The following is a 27,898-nucleotide window of genomic DNA, read 5'->3' on the forward strand; positions in this document are numbered from 1 at the left end:
TCAACAAGACTGTACCTCCTCCACCATCAGCTCCAGCTCTCTGGTGCACCAGGAAGTGCACGGTGTGGCCGCGGGAGAACGTGCGTCACGAAGACCATTGAGAACACAATTGAAATCTCCTCCGATTATGGCATGGGTGCAGTTTAACAGAAACGATCGAGGTTCGAAAAGAAAGCATTGAGTCGCTTATTGTCCACCGGTGCGTTGATGCTGATGATACAGACCCTCATTCCCCCAAGGACCATATCCATGCAGATCACGCGTCCCTCAGCATCCGGAGTGAAGAGAGAGCTACGTATCAGGTCACGGCGAAAGGCAAGAATGCCGACCCCACAGGAGTTGCTGGTGGCAAGGCCAAAGAACGTTCTACTCGAAAACGTTGCTTGAAATCAAAAACATTGGAACTGCACTTGAAATTTGTTTTCTGGAGCAAACCTTCATCTGCATATTCACCAATAAAACCCAACTTTCATTAAAAGAAAACATTCAGCAAAGATAAATTGCAGTCTGTGACAAATTTTCAACAAGTGTCATGATACCAATTTGTTGCTTACCATATGTATCACAAAAAGTATGATGGCTTAACATAAGCTCGAATTACAATTCATGTATTTTACCAGGCAACTCAAAGATGAAAGTTAGCAGGAAAGTCACAAGAGGCTGTTTGGTGGGCTGCTTTGCTGGCCGGATGGCAAAGTGCACTGTTGCGTTTCCGCTTTTCTGTATGTTTCCCCCACGTCTTTTCGGCACCTTACAATTCAGCAGCAGTTGTGTAATTAGGTAATGCTAAAGCACTTGAAAACCAAAAGTCAAAATAATTACATTCCAGGAATTATTTTTGTGCTGAGCAGGGAAAAAGTGATACATAAGAAATGCTAAAATGTTTTTTGGAAAGCCTACAAATCTTAAAAATCACACAAGTAGCAATCTGGCACTTGGTATTATTCTAATATTTTCAGAAGAAATAAGCCTATGATTCCATATACCTCTTTCATCCCTTCCACGTGGTGGTGTAGGAGGTTCTGAAGAGCCTGTATCTTGTTTCTGTGTTCCATGCTGTGTTTCAGGCTCATCAGAGTCAGACGAACTCAGTTGTCAAGTTATTTTCTTTCTCTTTCCCCTGCCAAGGTCATTCTCGCTCTGGAGATCTGATGTGCACTCAGCGATCCACAGTTTCTGTTGAGCTTTCTCATAAGTGACTGAAGAAGTGAACAGGAACTCGGAGGGGGCAGAAAAGCAATAAAATATTTCCCTTGGAGCACAATCTTTAACAAACATAATGCTCATAAAATTTTCTCCATGGCATACCATAGTAGCTCAAGTCAGATGTAAGTGTAATGTAGAACCATGCTAATTCTTACAGTATGCATCCCTTTCGACACACTTGAATTTCTTCCACGACAACATCGGAGTTGCTCTCTTTTTTATTAGTTCTCGCAGCCTGGGGGCCACAGGCAGCTGTTGCCGTGCACCCACTTGGTATGAACCACTGTCACTTCGTCTTGTTCAGGGAACTTCACAACTAGGAACTCACCTTGTTCTATACGAATGGAAGATAAAAGAACATTGTTACACGATGCACAAGATGCACCCAAGAAAAATTGTACTTAAAAACCCCTTGTAGCTTGAAGGTAAAAAAATAACTTGGTTACAGTGGGCTGCTCTAAAGTCAACCACTTGAAATTTACATCATGGTGTGCACAAGTGGAAAAACAACATGGTGCTTCTTGAATGGAAGCATGACAGTGGCCAGCAGCCAGCAATTCAACTTAGAAGCCTGGTCCACCAAACAGATACCAAGTCCAGAGGAGCTCCATGGTGATGTGTAGAAGTCCCTGCACCTTAGAAACTTGCGGCCAATGATACACAGCTCTCCTGATAGTGAGAAGTGAGCGATATTCTCAGTAGTTACAATACTACCGTCGCTAAGAACACGGCAGCTGTCCCTCTTGTTCCTGTTGAGCATGAACTTAGGAGTTGTGACTTTGCGAAACTGGGGCTCATGACACTGGGACAACAGTAGGCCCTTTTTTTGGTTCATATCGAGCAAAACCTCGTCACTGGCAGCAGCTTGGCTGGAAGGCACTTTCTTCTTTTCACAAATGCAGTTGTGCACCTGCTCAAGAGGGAGGTCAGGTTTTCGGAGAAGTTTCTTCAACGAGGACATGTGGTTCTTGAAAGGAAAAGCGCTTCATGCATCCAGGGGCCCAAGTGAGCGAACATCGTCAGCCAAATGTACCGACCCATGTGCATGGAACATAGCTTGAGGCCCTCGAAACCACATTACAAGGAGCTTGTGCACGACCCCAAGACAGACTAGGTGCATATATTCGAGTGGTACCTGTTTGACAATGTCAACCGGCAGCTCGAGCAAAATACTTGGCCCAGTGTCAAGATGGTGCTCTTCTTGAGGCACGCTTTGGAAATCGACATCTGTTCTCAGGCTTGCGGTCAGGTCCGGAAAGCACACCCTGCCATTGATGTAGGTGTCCCGAACAGTGCACTTCGTGCAGCTGTAGTAGCCATTATGGCCTTTGATGCACAGTATGAATGATTTTGCTGGGGCATCGCAAATGAAGGCCCCAACACGAGGAGCAATTTTTGTGCCATTGATACTGACTCCTTGCAGAAGTTCACTCAGCTCTTGCACAAAGTCGTGCAGAAAATCGTTTACATCTGGAGGCTTGCTTTGCCCGTAGACGAGACTCGCAGGGAATGGTGCGACGTTCTGAACGTTCCGGACTTCGCAAGGAATCAGCCAGAACTGGTTTCTCTAACTTTTTCCAAGTGGCAGGCCGTCCACGTTAAAGTTCAAGATGAGGTGTTCTGGAAGCCGGGAAATGCCATGCAGAAGTTCCTCCAGGCCAGCAGCCAAACCAAAGGGACAGTATTTCCCAGAGCCCATGTTTCTGATTCCTGGGCTTTTTCTAGGTGTTTCTAGTAGGGCTCGTGCAGAACTCGGAAGTGCCGAAAAACACGAGTGGCCGCGGAGAACTGTATGCGGAACAAAATTATTAATTGCCCATTCCTGGAGTTGTCTCCTGAAGCCCCTCACGTGGTCCTCTGGGTTTTCACCGTCGTTGGCGGTTTCTACGAGCAAGCGCTGCAGGCTCTCCAAAGCATGGGACTCGGCGGTGCTGACGCCATTTCGCCAGGAGGGCTGGCCCGGCTCGCACAAACCGGCGTCGCGATGCTCGTCCACGGCACTTTCTCCGCCAGCCCCATTGATGTGTAGATCGTCCTCTCGGTCGTCAACGAACTCCCCAACACCAGCCAGCAAAGAAATGGTTTCGCCGACACTTCGATTTAGTTGACGGCGAAAGCGCCGTGCTGCACCTGCGTTTTCCGACATGTTACTGTTGATTTCTGACATTCAGTGGAACTCTGAAACTTGACCTTTACTCGCATAATTAATCTGAGACACGAAAATAACAATATCAAGATCTGCTTACCTTCCTCACAGTGTCCGTTCATTCCTCCGTCAATTGCCAGCATTTCCGGAGCACAAACCTTTTCCCGCGCTATCGTGCTCCACGCTTTCTGTTCGTACCAAGGAGGTTCGTACAAAATTGATAATGGTGTCAGACACCGATTCAGCCGCTTTTGCAGCGCATAACTATAGTATGTGTTAAACTGTAACATAAACGATTCCTTAACCAATTCAGCGATGCATAGTCTTAGAGGATGCCCTTTGAGTGTAATGGTGTTCGCCGGAAAGCCTATCACCATTCCGGTCGCCGTTCAGAAGGGCAGTCCACACAATATGTCATGGGGAAAGGAGTCAAGCACCACGAACTGCATGGGTCCGACGCTGATGTCGAGCTCCACTTGTCCTGAGCTGTTCACGAGTTCATTCACACTTCTAATAACGGAGTTTGTGGGGCTTGCAGCTCTACCCCCCGGCGCGGGAGGCAAATTCCTTGAACACGATGTTCATGCTTGCCCCCGTGTTGACTATAAGATCGACCACCTGTCTATTGACGGTTGCCGGGATGGTTATCAAATGCGACTTCTGGTAAGTAGCATATGCGAAGCCCCCTTGCTGACGTTGGGGTGGAGCTCCTTGACCCCGACTCACTCCCTGACGTGGCGGTTGTGGCTGTTCCAACGGCGGGTTCGAGGGCTGGTTGCACTGCCTCATTGTGTGTCCGGGCCTGTTGTAACGGAAGCACACAGCTTGTCCCGTTTGGTTCCTTGAACTCCGGGCCGGGAACCGTTGTCGCTGAGGTTGACCCATTCTCTCGACTGCTGCGGTCAGGGCTCGCATGCTCTCTTGTAGTGAGGCGAGGATTGACGCGGTTTTCTCCGCTGTCGGTGCCTGGTGTGGCCTTCCCTGGGCGTGCAGCAAGTCTGAAGGCTCCTGTCCTGGTCCACTGTTTTCTCTGACTGGAGGGGGCCCGTTTGCTGATGTGTGCGCGAACGGAGAAGCGGCCGGAAAACCGGGAAGGAGTGGGTCGGCATGGCGAGAAGAGCGTGCCGTGCCATAGCACCCACGTGAGTCAGGGTCAGGCGCTGCAGGTGCTGCACTCAGCCGGTGTCCAAGGTGTAGTGTGCTGTAAATAATCTAGATGGCGTTTTCATCTGCATTTGAGATGGTGCCGCGCGCCGCGTGCTTGACAGCGGCACGCGCTGATTGATGTAGATATTGAAAATACAAACAGTCTTGATCGAAACTCAGAGCTGGCGTGTCGTGTCTTCCTTTACCGGTGTGCCCGCTTGGACCCCGGCCACCGACCATCTCGCGTCCCACGCGCCTCGGCAATGTAAGCCTTTCCAGCATCTCTACAGGCCTTTCGGGGCGCTGTCTTCATCCTAGCTTTCCCTGTCTCTTACCACCCACCCGTAATGGCCCCACGCGACCATTACATTTTGGCGACGACCTTTAATCACTACACAAGGGTTGGTGATGGCGACCCTCTCCATGATTTCCGGCCGAAGTCCTCGCAGCAGGCATCTCAGCTTCTCTGTGTCGTTCATCGTGGTGTTTGCCCGAGCACAGAGTTGAAGAATGCCCGCCACATACTGTTGTGGCGCCTCTCCCGACTGCTGTCGTCGTTCCTGTAGCTGGATGGAACGCCCAGTCTTGAACGTGCTCTCCAGCGAAATCCCGGCGGAGTGCTGCCTGCCACTGAGTCGAGGGGGTTCCCCACCGTCGCGTCTCGCAGCGCCGTCGCAAACCACTGTCGTGCCTTGCCCTCCATCGCGAACACGAGATTGTTGGCCCTTCGGACGTCGTCCCACTTCATCGCCGTGGAGTAGCGCTCGTATAGACTCATCCAATCTTCAACGTCCTCGTCAGGGGTACCTCTAAAATGCGGAGGTGGACCATGCGGCCGCATATAGACGTCGGCTTGCTTTTCATTCATCTTGCTTGTTATAGTCACAGTTCTATTTCGCAGCACGTGAGAATTTTCACTCATTGATTTGTATTTGCAAGTTTAAACAATCTCTCAAATCGCTGGTGCATATTCCTGGCGGTGACTTCGTCTTCCTCCTTCCACTTGTGGTTCGGATCAATACGCCCGCTATCTTGCACGGGAGTCGTCTCAGCTCGTCGTCGAACTCCAATGAGCGTCCGTCGCTCTCGGCATAGTTTAGAACGAGACTTTTGGGGGTACCTCGCACCTCCACCACTTGTCAACGTCCACGGGAGGAATAGGACCTGAAGACGGTTTACAAATGCACTCAGGCTCGCCAGAAGGACATGACCGCCCTAACCCCGGGGTGTGCGAGGGCAACGGAGTCGCCGCGTACGCCTATCCCGGGGGTCCTCTGAACAGCAGCAAACAGAGCGGTCAAGAAGGAAGCTTGGGGGGGTAAGAAAAATTTATTTGACACCATTGTGAATTTTTACAGTGTTACAAGGTCATATGTGATGCATGCTCTACACAAAACAATGTTTACTCGACGCAATGATCACTCTGGCCGTCGCAGCCGGCAAGGCGGAACCAGAGTGCCCGTATTACAACATGTCCAAGGACAGGCAAGTCAAATGGACCTGGCCGTTGAGCACCGTCAGGTACCGGCACGACCAGCGCCGCAGGAACTCGCACTCCCCAAGGAGGAAGAGCTCGCAGTCCGAGGAAGTGACCAGCTCCCGTCGCAGACTCCATAAAAGCGGCCACATTGCCCATTGGCAACGCTGCCGCTCTTTCGAGGAGCAACGGTTGCGCCACAGGATCTATTCGGCCAGCGCGATTACAAGGAAAGCGAAATTCCCTCGGGGCCGACGACCCTGACTGACGTAAGGGCGCACACCAGTATCAGGAAAGGCATGCGCCACAAGGCGCCAGAAAATCTGCGCCACCACGTACTGCGCCGTTACGTGGACGTTTGTCCCACTGACCAAACCCCAACGGAAAAGACGGTCCTTGGTTGGAAGTCACACACTTCTCCAGGCAGGCTACCGTGGGGGAGGGGTGGTCCTATGTACGACGGCTCAAGCCCCGGCACTGGCGCCGGGAACTGCGACGAGTAGAGGATCTCAGCAATACGAGACGCCGGAGCCTCAACAATGTCTTCTTTTGATACATGAGCGCGGAGCTGTCGGAGCTCTGTAGAAAGGCGGAACCGTTACCACGCAGGCGTCAGTGAGGGGGTTTCAGGTCACTATACAATGTCCCGAGAAAATACACCGCCAGCGCACGGGCCGGGCTGTCCGTGTCATCGAGGATAGTCAAGAGGGTCTTGAGAGCTGAAGTGGACGCTGTCAGTTTGATACAAGGAAAGCTCCAGCCACCGCGCTCTCGAGGGAGGCTGAGCGCGGGGCGAGCCACCAGAGCCGTCTTGCCTGCCCAATAAAAGGACACGAGAGAAGAGCGCGCCCGGCGTACAAACGGAGAGAACGGTGAAGCTACGCGCGCGACATACCAGAATCGACCGCAAATCACTGACTTCGCCAAGTAACGCCGTACGGCCATTGGGAAGGCGTATCCCCCGGCCTGTTCTACGCACGAGTTTATGTTGCGCGCAAGCGCCGACCACGTCTCGCGTGCCACGCCGTCTCTATCAAAGTTCACCCCCAAAATTTGGACAGTTGCGTCAACGGGGAGCGGCAAGGGGTCGGGCGGGGGATCGCCAATGCATACAGTGGACAATCTACTATCAGGGACAGCCTTCCCCCAAGCCTCTCTCGGGTGACTAGTAGTGAGTCATTCATCCTCCTCCTTGCACCGGGAAGCGAGAGGGAGAAGCTCGAGGCAAATACATTTGCTCGGGAGTTGGTCACTATCACCCCTCTGTCGGACCGTCAGCGCAACTCAATTTATTTTCGTTTTCGGCAGTTGTTACAGCACTTGAAGTACATTGTACAAGCCCAGTGTGCTTACTACTTTACTTCAGTACATAACCTCTAATTTACTTTGTACTTTACTTCAAGTACTTTTTAGATGTACTTTACCCAACACTGGCGGTGACGAAGTGCTGACGTTTCGTCATTAGTAATGCGACGTTGATTTGGGAATAAAATGAAATATCATTTATTTAACTAGATTAGCTTCGATTACTCACTCTGTCACGACTCGTATTCGGCTGGGGTTGCTAACATCCTTGGCTCGATCTCAGTGAGCGAGGAGGTTATTGATGAGTGTATTAAAAAAAAATGAGACCAAAGTTGTCAGCTGGTCACGTTAGAATACCTTCCGCTTTAATTAAAACTTACCATGATCTATTCAGCCCCGTGTTGGGTAAGATATTTAATAACTCATTAAAGATTAGCAAATTTTCAGACATGTGGAAGCTCGCTGTAGTTCCTGTGCATAAGACGGGAAAAAGCGGGGACGTATCTAACTATAGGCCGATCTCCCTTCTGAGCTCCTCCTCTAATCTTTTCGAAACAGTTGTTCATAAATTTTTATCTTTCTCGTTCAGAAACCTTTTAATTCCCAACCAGCATGGCTTTGTACCTGACAGGTAGACAACTGATCTGGTAACTTTCACGTCAGTCGCTTCACGTGTCGTGTGTAAGCAGGGCCAACTCGATGTAGTTTATTTTGATTTGAGGAAGGCCTTCGATCTATTTGGTCGCAAAATCTTCTGGCTAAGCTTTTTCACTATGGTGTTGGTGGGGCATTGTTTGGAAGGTTTAAGGGTTATCTATTGCACGGGAAAGGTTTTGTCCGAGTTAACCATACTGCCTCCAAGCCCTATAAAGCAAACTCCGGGACGCCCCAGGGATCTGTTTTAGGCCCTCTCTTATTTTCTATTTTTGTGAACGATGTCTCTTTAGTTATTTCAGATTCATTATTCCTGCAGTATGCGGATGATATTAAAATATACCGAGAAATTCAAACTACTGACGACTGCGCAAGGCTGCAGACCGACATCAACTCATTCAACGTTTGGGGCAAAGAAAAAAAAACTTTGTCTTAATCGTTCAAAAACAAAACTAATGACATTTTCTCGCAAGATGCAAAGCGTATGCTTCCCTTATCGCATTGATGGAGAATTATTGTCCCGTGTAACCGAAATAATAGATCTCGGTGTTGTTTTTGAATCAAACCTGCGTTTTGATGTTCATGCGGGGAGAATGATTAGAGCATCCTTTGCGAGCTTCTTTGGGGGTTGTGTGTCGCGTGACTAGAGAATTCACCTATCCATGTACTTTTATTAACTTTTACTGTTCACTCAGCCGTTCTCAGCTAGATTATGCGTGGGTAGTGTGGAATGGCATCTGTAAAACGAATTCACTCAGAATAGAAGGTATACAACGAAAATTTATTTCTATTTAAAACACCGCTATTTGACAAGTGACGATCATTCGTTGAATAACGAGGCTCTGCTGAAACGTATCAAACTACTTGGTCTGTATTGTCGCCGAGAGAAGGCGGACTTGTTATTTTTGTCTAAGACCCTGCACGGGTCTATTGATCCTCTGGGCCTTCTATCGGAGTTGCGCTTCAGGGTACCTAAAGGGGCTACAAGGCTTAAGTCTCCATTTTATATACCCGTAACTTTTAGTACTTTATGCCCGATCCCTAGGTTATTGGAAAGTTACAACGGGTACGCGGAAAAACTTTATGTTTGATTCTAGCTCAAACAAGTTCGGTCATTCGGTTGAAAGTAGGTTCGAGCTAATGCTGCCTTGAAAAGTTTTTTTTTTTTTTTTCTTGTCCAGCAAGTAATGTTTCGTTGCTTTAAATTTGAGGTTATAACATTTGGCTGTAATGAAATGCCTACGCGCTAATCTTCTCTCTTTCTGTGCGTGATGAAATGTATTGCTTATCTGTTCTTGTTTAGTTGTAATGTCTTTATGTATTACCCGTCTTAATATGTGTATGTGCAACATGTGTATGTTTCATTTTCGTAAGTGTTTGAATATGTCGGTGTGCCAGCACCAAGACCTTATGGTTGTTCCTCGGCACCCAATAAAATAATGATTGATTGATTGATGATTAGGCTTTCGCGTCCGTTACGTGGCGTGCATGGAAGTAGTCGATGTACTTTCCAAATCAAAGCCGCGGGTTTACTGCCAAGTCTGCCCCGAGCCGAAGTTACTGCTGTCGGCGAGAGATGGCGCCACCAACCTAAGACCCTTGAATGTTTTTGATATTTTGGGAATTAATCGATCCGGTGATTTTGGTTTGCTCAGAATAGCATAGATACAACAATATCTCTTACGCGCTTTTAGTTTATCATGAACTTTCATCTAGTTTAGAGTTTCAAATGAGCGCTGCTCGATTTCTGATGGTCTCCGTTTTCAATTTTGGTGCTTGTGAATCGGTCATGTTAATCGGTTGTTAATTGAAAAAAAAAATTTTTTTTGGTGCTTTTTCATATATTTGTATTTTTTGCTAAGATTGCTCGTGACCTTTTTATTGGATACTTGCTTTCTTTACTTTGTATGTGTATTTAGTATTTTATTTATTGGAGTATGTATTTCTGACCTTTTCATTTGATGCTTGCTTTTTCCTTCGATGTGATTGTGCATATTTATGAGGTAATCCTGACATCGCATTATGTTGTACTTTCTCTGTTCATATGGACAGATTATTATCGTCATTTCTGCACTGGAGCATTGGCGTCCTGTGGGCTTCTTGTTCTGTATTAACACGATGTATTCAGTATTACTATATCAGAAAATGTTTTTCAATTTATATTTTTTAGCAGGCATATGCATTTTTTACCTTCACACAATCTGCATATAGTTATTCCATTCATTATCTGATGCTGAATATGTGCGCAATATGATGGACCTGTTCTCTTTTAACTTGATGTCTGTAAATGGTTCAAAAACGAAAATTGGTTGCTTCCAGAATCCCCTTAAAAGTGTATTTCATCTTGCCCGTTAAAACTACATACTGAACTACATTGTATGATTTGTGACGTTGGGTATTTTTAATGAGGACCTTGCCTGCAATGTTTATTTGTAAAATCTTTGTAAACATCTGTGTAGCGTGTCTTGCCTCACGGTATATGAGCAATGTAATCATCTGTGTCGCAGTTCAAAAAAAAAATGATGGTTCGCGTTTTGCTTTGTAGGTTATTTTATGATACCGCAACGGTGACCGCTATAGTTACAGGTCAAAAAGGTATAGCGGTAAATGCCCCTCAAAGGGATTCATATATCCCTCCGTTACCTCCGCATCCAATAGCGTCCCATCGTTTCCGTGACGTCGTGGCCAACGCGGGAGAAGGTTTTGTCTTCCTGTAAATATTTGCTTTATTTTTTCGACTTTGACTTAGCGTTGTGGAAGCCACGAGAGGGAGATTAGAATTTTCCCCCTCCGATGGAAAGAAATACGACTTTGGGGGGTTAGGTTCCCCCTCCGATGAATACAAAGGCCACTTTCAGGGGCTCAGTTCCCTCTCCGATGAATACAAAGGTCGCTTTCTTAAAAAGTGGAGGTCGGAGATAAGTTGGCACCACTCTGTAGCCATGATCTATTCATCGAAGCGGAACAAGGGGCGTTTCGGAGGAACTATTCTTTCGACTGCTGGTGGATTTGAAATGTGCGCATCACGCTTATGGGAGGAGCTTCTCCTACCTTCTTGACTTGTAACCGACAGCAAATAAAGTACATTTGGCGGCCGAGTCTGTTAGCCCAGTACAACTCGGATCACGGGGAGTGAAAGATCGCCCCGCAGAACCCACGGATCATTCAGTATTGTGTACCAGTGTGCGGTCGTGTATCACTACTGCGTTCTGCATTGGCTAAAGGTCCCATCTACAGCTTGTACCAATGTGTGCATGCCTCCAGTACAAACCAACCTCTCGTTGTCTAAACATTCAAGGTCTAATTTTCTTTACCTCGCTGTCATGTTTCGAGATGTTTGAAGTAATATAATCGGTTTCAACCCAAGTCGGCCTGCCGACTTTTTCTGCGATGTGCTGGGGTTTGTGTGCGTGGGAATAAAGATATTGTTATCCCGTGGTATCTGTCCATTTGGGTGCCAATACAATGTTGTTATTCCTGGTATAAAGCCGATTCCTTATTCCTAACAACCCCAGGAGCCTGTAGGCAAATAGACGGTACACGAACAAGGCGGCGCTGTTGGCTAAAGCATCATTAGCTCATTTGACATGATCCCTATTTATTGAATCTCCGAGCCCAAATTAAGTTAATCTCGTCACAGACGGGCCTTATCATCTCTTCATGAGCGACCAGTGATACTTGGTTAGGCAAGCAAGCCCCGAGGTTTCTTAAACTGCTTGCTTCAGCAAACGAAGGATGACTCCACTCCGGAGCAGGCGCATACATCGTTTGTGCTTTTCCGTGAGGTTTTGTTCTGTTTCTTCGTGCATTGACCTTTACGTGCCTTATTCCTAGCGTTTGTATACAAAGCACGACGAAGTTAGCACGAACGAACAAGTGATCGCCGCAAGAAATTGACAGGGACCAGGGTTCGGTTCTCACTTAAGTGAAAACCGAACCATGGGGTTACCCCTCACAATTGTGCCAATTGTGAGGGGTACTATTTATTGACGGCCTCTCCCGAAAGAAAAGCTTGCGTACGCCGCTGCCAGCCCCCCCCCCCCCCCCCCCCCCCCCTTTTCCCTCTAAAAGAAATTTCTTGGCTACGCAACTGGGGCATTTAATCTCACTGGATACTTTCTCCTGGATATACATTTTGACCACAAGCGTCTCCGAAGCACAGGCGTTGCCCGCAGGAACCATCCAGCTGCGCGATACTGACGATCAAACCCGCGCCGAATACGGCCACCTGCACAAAAAAGGATACCTGCACCGTGCCTACATACACTGCAATGGGTGCCCACAGGCCTTCATTTGATGGCGAACCAGAATAAGTTCAACCTTTCCAAGCGAACTGGTGGAAGGAGGTAGCGCTGACATAAAGTGCAACGCCAATGTCCTCGTGCAGCCCTGCGCTTAAATGTCGGTGCGAGCGAAGCAGACTCTCAGGAGCTAGCGCAACGCCTGAGCATACCTCGACAAACCTCACTCATGAGGGCCCTCACTCACCCTCATCTTCACAGGTGAGGTGAGGGTGAGTGGTTTTCTGAGCCTAGAAAATTCATGAGAGAACCGTGAGGGCTGTGAGAACCGTGAGCGCGTGAATGGTATGAGGGCGGTAGGGGCGTGAGGGGCTTGAGAGCTGGGATGTTCAGTGAGGGTGAGTGAAGGGCTGAAGGTGACTGAGGATGAGGGGCTGGGGGTGAGTGTGGTTGTGAGGACGACCTAAAATGCCGACTTTGCTCCTGAGCGGGCCAGCTTCTGCCATCCTGCGATTCAAGAGCCCCCGTGAAATGAAATCCTTGTTCGAGACAATGTGCTCGTGCTTGTAGCGTTGGACTCGCTCAAGTGAAAGATTAATTGAAGAAAAGTCTTCGTGTTGTGCTGCCTCCAGCGCCTTCGATTGCGCTTCGACGCCTCGTGAGCCTCGAGCGTGCACGCGCAGCCAAAGCACGGCGGAAGGCAAGGAGCGCCTGCTGGTGGCCGGGCGTCCAAGAGGGACGCCCCGCCGCTCTCATCCTGCCAGGGACTACACTAACAGTGTCGGACATGAAAGTGCACTAGACCTTTCGCCATTTAACCACCAAGGAGAATGCTGGGAACGTAGGTTCATTCATTTCATTTCTTTGTTCCTCACAAGCGCCCCTGGGGGGCATACATGGGGGAAGGGATTCAGCAGTATACAACGAAAACGGAACAGTGAAAATATAAACAAACATTATCAAAAAAAAAATACAATATAATGAGAACACATGGAAAGCATACATAAACACCAGCTTGCCTGCACCTTGACAATTTTTTCGTATATCAATTTACGCACTTTTCGTCTTCGTTTATTAAGGACAGAATGTTGGCTGGCAGTTTGTTCCAGTCGGCAATTGCCAATTGTAAGAGTGATGCGTGGAAAAGTTTTGTATGTGATGTTTGTGATAGTATCTTATTAATAAGGTGTGGCGGTTTTAGAAGTTCAAGCTTGACGAGTGGGTTATATAATACATGTTATGGGTGAAGGTTAACCTAGAAAGTTTTCGTCTTACCGGTCTAGAATAATCGATGTAAATAATCAAACTGAGGCATTGACGAACGCACCTGCAAAGCGCCATTTGCGTTAGGTTTTTGCTTTAGGATAGTTCCTGCTGCAGACGCCAGCAGGTGCAGCGCGTCTAACTCGCGGCATGCTCCTTTGCCCTTGGGTAATTTAGCCAAGGGTAAACCAGATATGGAGCTTAGACGATGAAACGGTTCTCCCGCGTTTTACCAATAGCAAACGACAAGTTATTGCGCAAACATTTTGTGTCATTAATAACCTTAAGAGTAACAACACTTTACGGCGTGGTGCTCGCAATTAATATAACTGCAACTTTTTTTTTTTTCTTTTTTAAGGCGTTTTTGTGACGGAGCAGGTGCCAGCTGATACACACTCTGAATTTAACTCTGAGAATAATTTAACCTCGGATCGCCCGATTAATTTCAGCTCTCTTTCACAGCTGGGAGTCTGTTACGCGGGACGCTAACCTAGGCGGTAAAAAACGCCGAACATACGTCGTTAACCTGTACACTAGTAGAAGGGGAAAAGGCGGCGGTGCCGTGCCAAGGTTATACTTGGGTGGTGCGCATAAAAATACCGCGGCTTAAAGCATGGTCTGCTTTTTAACCAAGTCCCAGAAATGTGTCCTTCCGTCCGTTCGTGCATTTCCCCGCCAAATTTGGCGGGGAATGGACATCACGGTATACATCTCGCGGGACACCACGACCTGACACCGTGACGTCAAGTCTACGGGACGTTAATTAGCCCGCTAAATTTGGCGGGGAAATTAATACCCCACACAATCTTATCCTCTCCCCGACTTTTGTAAAAACCTTGTAAAAAATATATATAAGAGAAAAATAGAGATGTTTTTTTTACGGGCATTGTTTATATTGAATACATGTACCCTCATCACCTTGAACTCGGATCATTAGTGTGTGTGTGTGTGTGCGGGGGGAGGGGGGAGGGAGGGAAGGGAAGGGGGGAGGACGGAATCATAAAGCAGAGTCGGTGCAAAGCTGGCCTCTCGAAGACATTTCAGGAGAGGGTCCAGAATCTTCCCGCGCTGAGCCTCGTCCGTTGGCATTGTCCGAATTTTAGTCTTTGGGCAGAAAGTGGAACGTGCCTGCCAGGCTTCTTGCCTTCGCTGATTACCTATACTAGACGTCGTTTCGTTATTATTGCCTCTCGAGCTTAGTTCCAACCCGACGGAAGCGAGGAACGGCCTCGCTCTTTCAATCCGGTTGGAAGCAGCGCGACTTCGGCGCGTGGCTAACAGTATCGTACATCTGCGAAACGTCTACATCGCTAAAAAGGCAGGGCGCATGTGCGCAACGTAATTCGAAGAAAAACCCCGTGCACTGCGCGCCGTTTCTCGTCGTCACGGCGATGCTCTCTGCGATATTAAAGGTTGCACAATTCCCGGGTCGGTGACGCCGACTCCTGTCGCGCGGTCGGGCGGTGACATATCGCACGGGGCGGTAATTATCGCCGAAGCGCGCGTGATCTTATTATGGTACGCGGCGCGCTGCAGGGAGCATCGAAATATTGTATTGCCGGCGAGCGGCGAACCTCTATGATCTCACCCGTTCTTTTGTTGTGGTGTGCTGCGGGGAGCGCGGAGAGAAACGAAAAAAAGATTTCGCAAAATATTGTACAATTTGGTTCACCCCATAAAGCTAAGCCCCAATGTAATATAAAAGGTGAAGGTGCAGCCGGCGTGATTGAGACAAACGAATTTACAAATCGGTAGCCAAAAGAAAAAAAGAGGACAGAGGCTGAAACGAACGTTTCGCTTCGAAGTCGCTCAACAGAGGGCGTCCTACAGAAACGTGGGTTACATATCTGTCGTTTTCGCTTGCTGTGTAGATTTCGATTCGTGTATTTCCCGAACGAAATGCCATCACTTTCCCACATAGCGCGCGATGGGCCAATCACTGTCGTCTGTATGAGATTCGACGAATGACAAAGGCCAACCTGAGCAGGAACATTCACTTACTGCAGGCCGAGCATCTTATTATCGATCTGCAGCCAACCAGATGGCGCCACTATAGCCGGTAGGAACGCTGAAGCAAGAAGCGCCCTCGGTTATTCAAGCCACACTTCGAACTCAGTCGCAATCAGTTCATCAAACGATGTTTCATCGACAGATCGTTACATGTACAGCTCATATTAGCTTTCTTTAGAAATGAGCCGCCTTAAACTGTCACCGCGAAGAGGCGTGTGCGGGCAGGCCGAGTGGGTTACCCTTTTTGTATGAGCAGCCACAGACTGTCGCCGCGAAGTGAACGGGTGGGCCGGGTAGGTTAAAGGCTGAACTCGTTCCCTCTGCGCGTGTCATCGGAGGAGTGGCCGTTGCGCCGCGCGCAAAGCGAACGCTCCGCCGAACAAAGTCTATGGGTTCTTCGCCGCATATTCGGCTCCGTGGAGTTCAGCCATACTTTTTGTTCTATTGCCCAAGGAGCTCGCGCCAGTGTAATTACACGCGCTGCGCGTATCTGCCTTCTTCAGCGTGCTGTAACTGTTCTAAAGTGCAAATCGAAAACAAATTGCAGTTTGCACGCGCGTTCATCGACGTCTTCATTTGGTTGTTTACTTGGAATATTTTATACAGGTAAGACGAACGCGTGCAGCGCATGTACCTACGTTCCCAGCATTCTTTTTGATGCTCGCGTAATTTAGCAAAAGGTCTATTCGCGTAACGAGCGCCGATGAAACCTTATAATGTCGACGAAACGGGTGTTCGTAAAGCGGGTATCCACGAAACGATAGGGACCCCTTCGAAGACGGTCGAGGCACGTCCGCAGATGTCATGATGTCTGCAACGAACTTCGTATCTTTTGCAGGACAGCAGTGGGACTCCGGCCCACAATCGGCACTGCGCCCCGCGAGCAGACTTGGAAGTAATCCGTTACAAGTAACGGGATTACTTGTAATTAATTACTTTTTGAGTAACTTTGTAATTAATCCGTTACTTTTCTAGAAATGTAATTTCTAACGTAATTCCATTACTTTTTTAGTAACGGATTACCACAAGTTACTCGTTACATTCTTTCGTTATTTCGATTTTTTTTTTTTTTTTAATATTTGAAGCATAATTGTAACAATATGATTTTCGAGTAGCGCCACCGAGTTGGGGCGGAAAGAGGAGGAGAGGGGGGGGGGGGGGCACATAGACTGAACCCAAAAGCTTGTGACGGGATCTCGGTAAAGAAAGAAAGAAGGTGGAAAGAGGGAAACAGAGGGGGGAGTTGACTCTGCTATCCCCTTAGCACAATAACAAGAGGAGGGCCCCGACAAAAGTAGACAAAGAAAGAAAACGGAAGTTTTCACACAGTTAAAGAGGTTTCTTAAGACAACCGAAGGGTCGCTTACACGATGCAAAAACGTCGCGTTTCGGTCGCTTTTTCTCTAAAAGAGAAGCCCCTTCTGAGCCTTGGGCACTTGATTCGGAGTGGGGCGAAAGAAGAATAGAAGAGTAATGGCCCATAAAAATGTCACATGACAGGGATCTCCCAAACTGGAATTGTGGGGTGGGTCTGCTGCGTATGCTGTTTCTTTTTGCTAAGATCATTATCGGGAAGTTTGTGCGATCCAGTCCCTGCCCGCGCTCCGATTTCAGAAGCGGAAGGACGTGAGTAAAGACATAAGCAACACCCTGTGAATAAGCTCGAAGTTCAACTAATAGCTTTCCTTCGCGTCTTTTTCTTTAAATAAAACCAGTAGCCACTACAACTTCGTGTGCACGGGGGACGGTGGGGAGTCAGCCTTCCCTCCTATTTTTGCTTGTTTGCGTTTTGTGCGGGGGAGAAGTCGAAGTCGCCGTGAGTTCCAAGTACGGGGCTTTACGGGACAAAAGGCCAGATGCCGTCCAGTTCCAAGGGCGATTTTAGAACTCCAGTGCCTTCTGATGTTTTTACGTGACATTTTTCTTATATTTTCTTGTTACACGGCAAAGAAAGCATCTAGTTTCCTTCCCGTGTTGGAGACTCTAGTTTTCCATCTTTCTGGTCAAGTAGAGACAAACACCAGAGCCCTAGCTGAGCCTACAAGCGAACTTAGTGTCGTCTTGGAGAACGATACTCACAATAGTCACCACATCCGCTGATGATGAGTTTTCTGCGAATTTTTTCTGTTTCTCTTGCTTAGCTTTGTTGTTGGTTTTTTTTTTGTTTTTGTTTTTTGCAAGAACCTCGCGTTTTTGTCGTCTTAGTAGGGTGTAGCCCTTGTCAAATCCTGTCTTTCTCTAAACTCTCTTTTTCTCTTGCTACTTATGTAGGAATGTTTTATATATATGAATTGTTTTTTTCTGCTGTTAAATATTTTCTACTGAGGTCCCGCCTCTAGCTCGCTGATCCACGGCTAAAAATACGCGAGAGGTCCCAGCAGTGAGCATTCAGCATGTCTCTTGCACTGTCGCCATGGCCCTCTTTGGAGGGTCATGGCGACAGTGCAAGAGACATGATGTGACGACAACGCATAATGTGACGACAACGCCACATTGTGAACTGAAAGGCACCAAGGGAACTGTGAATTTAGAGTTTCAGTGCCTACTCTGCCTCCCGAAAGACAGCTTTTTTCATCTGCGAAGTCCACGAATTCGAACCGACTGAAACACGCAAAGGTAAGCGCTTCTTAGTTGTTTTTTTTTTTTTTTTTTTTTTTTTTTTGTGGAAACCAGTGATTTAGGAAATAACATTTTTGTGTAGTTCATAGTGTGGCGTTTGCATCCCAAATTTACACTCACAACATTGCCTTTGGTTATTTTTTTCAGCCCGAGTGTATCCGCTGACGTATGGCGTAAAGTAGGTTTCGAACAGTTAATAAATATATTGATATTTATTTGAGGTCAGGGGAGCCTCGGCGAGTTGCTGATGGAGTTTACGCAAATTGTACTTTCGCATATCGGCAGCTCATAATGCTGCTTCTACGCATACCATTGTGACATGAGCGATATGGGTGTGCGATTTGGTAAAATATTTGATCTTCTAAAACGTACCATACTCGGTTTCCACTTTAAGTGTGAGCGTAGCAGAAGCTATAAAAGCGGGCTCCGGGCTTTCAGTGTCACTTCCAAGCACGCGCGCTCGTGCAGTTCAATCAGGTTGTTCAGGGCCGTTCATTTTTCCTCTTTCTTCCGAAAGAGAGCAAAGATGAACGACCTCAACTTCCAACGCCAACTGCTCTTGATGTGCAATAAATACTAAACACAAAACTTAAACGACTTTTTACATTGATTGCTGCTAGTAATATTTGTCTACGTATAGCTAATACGTTACCTTATTACCGCATACAGAGATAATACGTGAAAAATCGCGTTTTTGCATGTATTTCTTAAAGTAATTGAAAAGTAATCGAGTAACGTAACGAAGTAATTAATCGATTACATTTTAAAGCAAGTAATTTGTAACGGTAATCCGTTACTTTGATGGCCAAGTAATTGTAATTGTAATTAATTACTTTTTACAAGTAACGGGCACAAGTCTGCCCGCGAGCCGTGTGGCGACTCTTCAGGTTCAGAAAACGTTTATTGTATTCCAATGGTTCAGTATCTCTCGCATTGCAAATCATAACGTTATTTATTTATTTTTTATTTTTTTTTTTTGGGGGGGGGGGGGGTGGGGTGAGGAGGAAGGGAAAGGTGGCCGAGTGCGTTAACGCACACCAGCTCGGAGCACGTGGAGCGAAAGCTCGCGCTGCACAACCTAGGAATCCTGGTTTCACTCCCCATTCCTGCCCGTTTCGATCTGGATGAGCATCGTTCCAGCTTGCGGTCGTCTACCACTTCTGCGGGGTGCACGTTAGAGACCCAAGGTTAGCGATTGTGCTGCACTGGCTAAATTGCTAATCTCAGCTGAGACACGCCCATTCAGGCAGACTAACTTCATGCAGGCTGTCCGAACATACATTCAACACAGTTACTTTTTTTATAGATATATATAATATTGTCAGGGAATGATAATTGATGAAGCGACGAAAACTGATGCAAACTAAATGTTTAATGGGGCGAACTTGTGCCCAAAACAAAATAGAAAAAAAAAAATAGCGTCCAAGGCGTCGATGGCGGTGGAACAGCAGGATCGAACGCTGGGCGAGACTGACTCCGGCTTGCCACGCGGAGCTCCTTTTGTACACGCAGGGGCTTCCGCAACAATCGGCGTAGAAGGTTCGGCGCGTAGAACATTCTAACCTCGAATAGGCCAACACGGTTCTCGAATTTACCGGAACACCACATTTACAGAAACAACAAAAAAAGTATCCGCAGCCAGGCATCGAACCTCTGCTCTTTGCGTCCAAGCACGATAACCGCTCGTAGGTTCTATGACCTTTTTCAGGATGTGCGGTGCTTTCTTTACGTTATTTGTATGTTGATGTAACGTCGTTTCAGACGTTTTCTAGACATCGAATATACGTTCCCTATTCAACCATGCCGTGCGAATATCTCGTCGACGTGACATCGTGCGGGTTTTTCTTTATGACGTGACGTGATGTTTGTACGTCTTTCGAAGCGTTGACATGACGTCATCAGTTGAAATCCCGTTCAGTTTAGACGTATACTCGACGCTTTATGGCCGTTAAATAGGATGTTATGCCAACGTTGATATAACGTTATCACTTGACTTCCCGTCCAATTCAGACGTGCACTCGACGTTTTATGGTCGTTAAGTGGGATGTTATGCTGACGTAAAATCGACCTTTTTTTTTTTCCTTTTTCAGACATTAGCCTTTCTATATTACGTCGAAGAGACCTGACGTCCAGACTTGACTTTCTTTCGACATGTGGTCACTGACGTCAATGACGTTCTTTCGGCGTCTTTTCAACGCGTCCGTGCTGCCTGGGTTATGTTCAAGCTTGTGTACACCATTCTAGTATTTCAGAGTCCTCAGCCCATCGCGGCTACGTTCGTCGCTTCGGAAAGCGAGCAAATCACACCCCACATTCGCGAACACTGAAAATGGAACCGGCCAAAAGCCCATTTTCGGAAAGGTTTAAAGAAGATTGTAAGCAGGGCATCTGGCCTCTGCCATGTATCTGGTCGTGCTGGCAAGTGCGTGCATTTAGAAGCTTGCCAAAGCTACGTTCACGCGCAAGCTGCACATGCTTGCACGCATGGGGCACCAGTGAGACGCCATGCTGGCAATGGCCTATACTTGGGGACAACTGTCCTTGGCAATGAAGACAGCTATGGTTTCCCGTGCGTTTGCGCACATTGAGCGCCGATCACAGCTGTGCTCGCGTGATCTTCACTTCTTCTGCGAGAACAATTTGTCCCCGAACATCGGAAATCGTCCATGGGCGTTCTTGTCGGCTAATGACGCAACCTGATTGGCTGCTGAGCGGTAATTAGATGCTTGAGACTCGCCACGTCCTGCGTTCCGACAGCTGCAGCGGTAAATTACGCAGAGCGCAAGTTCGTCTGCTTCTTGCACAGGGGTTGCGATGATGTCAGAAGGCCGAGCTCTTATTGGGCGATTAAAAAAGAATAGTGGGTAGGCTTTGAGGCATATAGCATCGAGGTCTACCCGCCCTCTTTTCAATCAAGGCCAATCCGAGCTTGGCGTCGCTCTGACGTCGCCGCAACTCGTGCTCAAGAAGCAGAGACGCACGTGAAAGACTTTGTCCTCGCATTGCACTCGCAAATCCACAGCGGAGAGAGCAGACGCGCGACTCCAGCGACCTATAGGGGGCGCCACCACCAAACAAACATGGCGGCTCAGTCCAGGTCACGGTGGTCCAGGTCGCGTCGGCTCGGCCGGGCCGCCTGAACAGGTGGCGCATTCAATTTACTGATTTTCTTTTGTTTAATGCCCAATTTTATAGGTATTTGAACTGCGACGGTTAAGTGTAGCCGGTGCGCATAAGCTTGCAGAGCATAGTTTTCTTTTCCCGGTGTTTTTTTGTTCTTTTCATGTCAAACTTTCGTTTCGGAGATTTCGATCAAAACCGAAACTATGGGCTCCGGAGAGACGGTAATAAATTCTAATCAGTTCTGATTAGCTAAGGAAAGCGGCTATGACTTCCAGAATTGTTCCGCCGAGAGTAATTTTCAGCTAACTCGCATGCCTCGACCATGCGGCTGATCTGTCCGTGAAATCGGGCTTTTGTGCGTATCCGCGTTTAAGAAACAGTTACAGTCGTCTGCTCGGTCAACAACACAGGCTGCAGGAAAATTACGAAAATTAAGCAAGCACTTCTTGAGCCAAGGACCATGTTAACCCGCTGCCGCCCCACTAAGCATTTGATACTCGTATTTCAATTCAGGTTTTAATAGCAATCGAGAAGTCATTTTGACGAATATGCGAGTTATGTATTATATTACGTACTATGTCCCACTAAAGCGATATTAGTAGGTATATTCTTCGGGTTGAAATATGAGCTTAGTTGACTAGCTATTAAATGAACTGCTGAATAAAAGTATATTTGACAGACCGAGGGATTCTACTTTAACTCAGCCAAATGGTTCTAGCCGGTAGCACGGAGACGAATGCGGACAAATTGAAGAGAGTGTTCATCGAAGATTACGCAGAACCTCTCTGCATTGAACTTGACTTCGAATCCTGAACGGAAAAAAATTAGTATTTTTTGTGGCCGGTCACCCTGAGCAATGTAGACGTATATTGCTGCTGACTTCGACGGGGGTATAATATAAATATTGGGAGGCGCGATAGATCACAATGCCGTGACAGTTAACTTTGCGAGACGCGTCCCGCACCTTTTGAGAGCAGACCATTTCCCTCATTAATCGTATGCAGCGAGCAGGCTTGTCTGAAATCAAATAGTTGCGAAATCAGCCCAACTCTTTCGGTGTGGTCCAGACGATTTTCCGGCGAAAAGCAACCAAGATGAATAGCCAACACACCGACCGGCGTGGGCGGCTCAAACTTGCAGCTAATCGAACACAACCAAACTCAAGAAAAGCAGCTCTCGAACCTTCCCATCCACTTGACTGCAATATTGGCGTTCCCTCCAGTGAAACACCTCGTATGTCGTCTTCAGTCCACTGTTCTACAGCCGTATAAAGAAACCACTTATCAGTTAGCAAGTAGTCGTCACTTTGAATGTGATTCGAGACAGACAAAAAATCTAAACGTTTTTCCGTGATTCCTCCCCATCTAAGAAATAGAAAGCACGCGACCGTGTGTTGTGGAATAAACGGGCTTTCAAACAAGTGATGGAGTGAAACAATCTACTGAGGCTTCACCACACTAATGAACACTCAAGCACACTTAAGAAATTTTCGGACCTTTGCCAAATTATATTGTTCGCCACCGCGCCGACAACACGTGTCCGCGAATGAGAGACGCGGAGGGGCGCGGAGCGACCTGGTCCGGCTAGTTCCCGGTTTTCCCGCTTGGTGGCGTTCGTTTTGCTGGAGTCGCGAATATGCTTCCCGCTCTCGGAACGTACACGCAATTAATTCTAGCTTCGTTTGGAGTCCCGTGACTCACAATTATGACCTTCCTACTATATCACTGCCGATCTCTACGACCCTCTGTGACTCATCGGAGGTCCTCGAGGTTTCGCTCCGATCGTGGCCGCATTAACTAGAGCACGGTCGGTCTCGTGCTAACAGCGGAAGGCGCCCAAGGTCAGCGCTGTTATCACGTCCTGCCGCGTGAATGCCGCTGCACAGAGGAAGACCTCGGCCCTCAGACAGCGCGACTGGCGTAAGCGCGCCCGCGTCGCGACGGGAAATGGCTCAGACGACAGGAACCGCGGCGAAGCGCGTGCCACCGAGACTTGCTAACGGGCAAATGAGTCCGCTCAGAATGGACCTTTTCCGCTGAGCTCTCTCCCCTGGCCTTGCATCCCGATGTCGCCATTTTCGGAGGGCACCGTCCCGCACGACAAACATTTAGCACTTGTCTGCGCGCGTAATTTTTTTTTTTTTTTTTACGAATTTTTTGTAAGTTTTGGCAGCATGGGACATAGGAAGCAAAGACAACCGATACAACGGCGCGATGCCAATATGTTTTATGTAAGCGGAGGCACGTTGAGCTGCCCTTCATTTGTAGTTCACAGACAACTCCCCAGACGGCGCTCGTTACTTGACAAATGTACTGGAAAAATGTAGAGTGCCTTCACCTACATGCGCGCGTTTGCTTGAGTGGTGACATCTCAGCCATTTTGCCGCCCTATGTTTTATTTATTTTTTTATTTTTTTGTTGTTTATGCATTTTGAAGTGCGCGCTATCCGGTGTCACTTTGCTTTGGCTAATGCATAGACGCCATTTTACAGCCCAAGTCACGCACCAAGTGCGCGAGAGCGTCACGCGCTGGCACATTCAGGGCAACCATGGATGTCCTCACCCTGAGACAGACACACATTTTGACACCCTGGAAAAGGTAGAGTTCCTGTATAGCTACCTACGGTAGCAGAGTTGCGCATTCAGCTTTGGCGGGTGGCCGTAGCGCCAGCTTTCCTGCACGCCCTGAATGCTTTGCTCCTCACGTGATTAAATTTGGCGAATAGCGGCGCCGCGCGCGCCGCCGCGCATGGAAAACAGGAGAGGAGGAGAAGGAGGCGAAAGCAGGGGAACATACGCCGGGGCGCGAGCAACGTCGGCGGAGCGACCGTATAGGTGGCTTTCTTGCACGGCGCCGGATGCTTTGCTCCTCACGTGATGGATCTCGGCGAATAGCGGCGTGGCGGCGCGGGGAAAACGAACGCGGAACTCTCTGCTCCCCCATCGGGGGAGCGTATCGAGGAACTCTAGAAAAAGGTAAAGTACCTCGATAGAATTCACGCCTACAAGTACCGCCAGCCATAGAGGCGACGTGCCTTTGTTCGCATTTTTCATTTTCAGGACCCGGTGAAGTGATAAAGGATGCTCAGGAGCTGTGCTTGAACACCCTGTCGAGCTGCAGTAGGGGCCGGCACACGACCTCTCGATTTTGGACCTCTTCCATGTGCAACACATTTATTGGAGGGATGATGTCGTCCTTTCGTGCGAGCTTCATAGCTCAGCACGCGCGTGTTCGTCGCTTCGGAAAGAGAACACGAAAGGCACTGTGTTCGCTGGAGACACGATGAGAGAATTATATGCATACATGCTTGGAAGATGTCTGCGGACAGTTTTTGTACGACCAGACTTCAGTCATACGAGGAAGACAGTTTCTGCAGACTGTATGTGACCGCAGCTCAGCGCTCTCGCCTCATCTACAACCTACGACGGTTCTGGCTCATGGGTTGGTCAAGGGCTGAAGCTTTAGCGTCTGAGCATCAGAAATATAGGGGCAGTTTTGGGTGGAGCTATACGACTCCCCTCGGGGGTCCACTCAGTTCATTCCAAGATATACTTCATCCCAGGACACTTGATCCCAGGACACTTTATACCAAAGATGTTTCATTCCAAGACGTTTCATATCCCATGTACATTACATGCCAGGATATTTCATACTTAGGAGTCCTTGACCCCTCAACGTGTTTAATTGAGATGTAGACAAAAAAATATGTCGGACGCAGCATTTGTTTTTGAGGATTATTACTATTATTATTATCATCATCATCATTATCATCACCATTCGCCTGGAAGAAAAGGGGAGGAGATAGTGATGCTTGTTCATCTGCGGTTCGCGGTCACGACTCGGATTGGGGGAGGCGCGTCGCCTTCGTAAAACATTCAGTCCGAGGGACCCGTCAACGACGGCGGGATTTTAGTTGGAAACGGGAGAAACGGATACACGATATATATTATGAAATATGGAAGAGGTTCGTTCGGTTGGCGACCGGCGCGACCCCTCGGGTCATTATGCCCCCTTGCCCGAAGTCCAATGCGGGGTCCGACGAGCAGCTTACGCCATCAGCCCGTCCTAAGGACTGCGGGTGGTCGTGTGACGTAGGAAAAAAAAAAAGAATTAGTGGGGTTCTCACGTAGCCTCACGGGTTTGTACATGTAGTACGTTACAAAAAAAAAAAAAGTTATTGATTACAACTGTTCTCGGTGGCGAAATCGTGTCTCTCTAGCTCGCTTGGGCTGTCCGAAGTACATCGCGAATGCTGTCGCTAATGGAACGCGGTGCCTTTCGACCTTTTCGGTGAGATAAGCCGCCGTCGAGTGTCAGGCATGGGACGAGGAACAATCCTTTGGGATGTATCGTGGATGGACAAACACCCCTGGGATTCCTAGGCGGAATGCCAATGATGAGGGAGGCGGCACCGGCAATGGCGGAAACGGAGGCTAATTTTAGCCAGACACCTACAGATGTCACCAAGAGGGCGGATGGCGAGACAATGACGAGTTCTGGCACACGAACAGCTCTGCGCGTCGTTCGATGCTACGCTCGCAGCAACGGGGTCGTCCAACTATTCCAGCCTTTGTCTGCGGATATATGGGTTGGATAGTGAATCCGAGACAACATAATAATACATTTATTATTTCAACTATAGTACAATTAGGATAGTAGCGGTTGCAGGAAAAGCGGCTCTTCACTGGGTTTAAATAAACTTGTGGACATCTAATCGTTTTTGCTTTTCTTGACCTCTCAATTATTAATTCGTTAGAGAAAATCGCCAAGATGCGTTCCGTTCAAGATTTTCTTCCAGGGCCCTCTTCGGTAGCCCCTTTTTTATTTAATCTTAGAACAATTGTCACTCTTCCCGCTTTAAAGGGGCGATGCAACGCTTTTTGTGGTTTGCGCAAATACCGCTTACACTCTTAGAAAAAAGGGTCAGTATAGTCCTCCCTAAAGGGAGGAACGCTCTTGACACATATGTTCCTTCAGAAAGGGAGAAACTTTCGTCCCTTAAGCAGGGGAGGAAAAGTTCCTCCGTCGACTGCATCTCATTATGGCGGCCACGAATCGAGCAAATCGAGCTCGGTAAGGCTTAACGAGAACACCAAGTCTATTGCAAGAAGCGAGAGGAGCAGGAAATAAAAACGTAACACGAGCTTTCCGCGAACTGTATTTATTTCCGAAGTTTCTTTACCCCTGCAGGTAAAGAAACTTACGTTTCGAAAGCATGCAGTCACTCAGTCTTCTCATCGTCAGCATTGCGATGTTCAACGGAGACAACCGGCACTCAGTTCGCGCACTTTATGTCCTACCTTTGCTATTCCTCGAGCCACAATTCCTTCGTCAACCGTTGCGTCAACCGCACATCACGGAGGAGTGAAAATCATTCGCCCGCAAAACCAAAAGCCGCTCTCAAAAAAAAGCAAATCCGAAGCAACCTCTTGGCTTACCTCAGCACGGTAACACGAAATTATGGCGTAGCCGCGTAGCGTAAAAGGATGTTAAATCGCTTGCCACCAGATGGCAGGGTCAAGCAGAGTAATCGCACGTAGCTAGGCTAGGTGGCGCTAGGTACCGCCCAATTCATGTTTTACAAAAAAAATTTTTACTTCCTTACGCCACAATTGCGTTTCCTTTTCTTCGGAATCTCTAACACATGTAGACGCGTTGCACACACTACAAACATCAGGTCAACATATTGAACGCATACACAGGCATCGCACATACAAACATCAATACAACAGCACACTACCCCGATCACTACTACCGAACCCTGCGTTTCCGTCTTTTATAGTGGTCGTTTTGAACGTGCGGAATTTTTCGGTGACTCCCTAAGCAATAAAAAATATTCCGAACATGTTCATTTTTTTCCAGCAATGTCATACATCTGAGGCTATTTTTAATGGCTCAGGGGATGAATCTCTTATTAAAAAGAAGACGCTCGATCATGCCATAATTATTTGAAAGCCAATAAATCGAGCCGCTCCAATGTGGTCCAAGCCATGAGTTTGTTTTCCCGCATGGAACTTCGTAGCCAGTATTTATATTGTAGTGTTCGTTTTTCTACTTGTGCTGTTCGCGCAAAGCTGCAATTGCCGTCTTTAATTACTCTCTGTAGAGCGGATATCCACTCAGCTGGAAGTGATGCTTCACGGGCACAGAAATCGCTTTTCGATCAACTTGAATGCAGTCAAAGCCGCGACTTGCGACAACTGTTAAGTGGACGGAGCTGCGCCGTTGCGAGCTCGAAAACTGCTAGTGCTCATCCCAGCGCGCCACTTAGAGGGCAGTTTCTACAGGAACCGTAATATATTTAAACAGTAAAATAAAGGATAGCGTTTTTTTTTTTTCGATTTTGCCTGTCTTTTTTTTTTTTATGCTAAACTTCCATTATAAATATACGTACTTTCCGTCATACTTTCGTAGTGTTGTCTTTTCCCCAGAGCGCAATCGCTCTCGGGGACCGACAGTCACATTGGACACTGTACTGACTGTACGATAGGAGCTTACCGTTCAGACCAGCGTTCCAACATGACTATCCACACGTCGATCGACTGCACCTAATCCCTCAAGTGGTTTTAAACTCTTTAATGTAAAGCGGAATGTCATCCTGCGACACCCCGGCCTCTCCGATAACGGCCCGACCAGCGGCATCAATGCCCGACAGTTTACGTCATCTCATCTTGTTGTTACACCACTGATACGCGAACACACGGTCAC

The sequence above is a fragment of the Ixodes scapularis genome, unplaced genomic scaffold (assembly GCF_016920785.2).
Source record: "Ixodes scapularis isolate PalLabHiFi unplaced genomic scaffold, ASM1692078v2 PGA_scaffold5__190_contigs__length_132052651, whole genome shotgun sequence".
In the NCBI taxonomy this organism is placed as follows: domain Eukaryota; kingdom Metazoa; phylum Arthropoda; class Arachnida; order Ixodida; family Ixodidae; genus Ixodes; species Ixodes scapularis.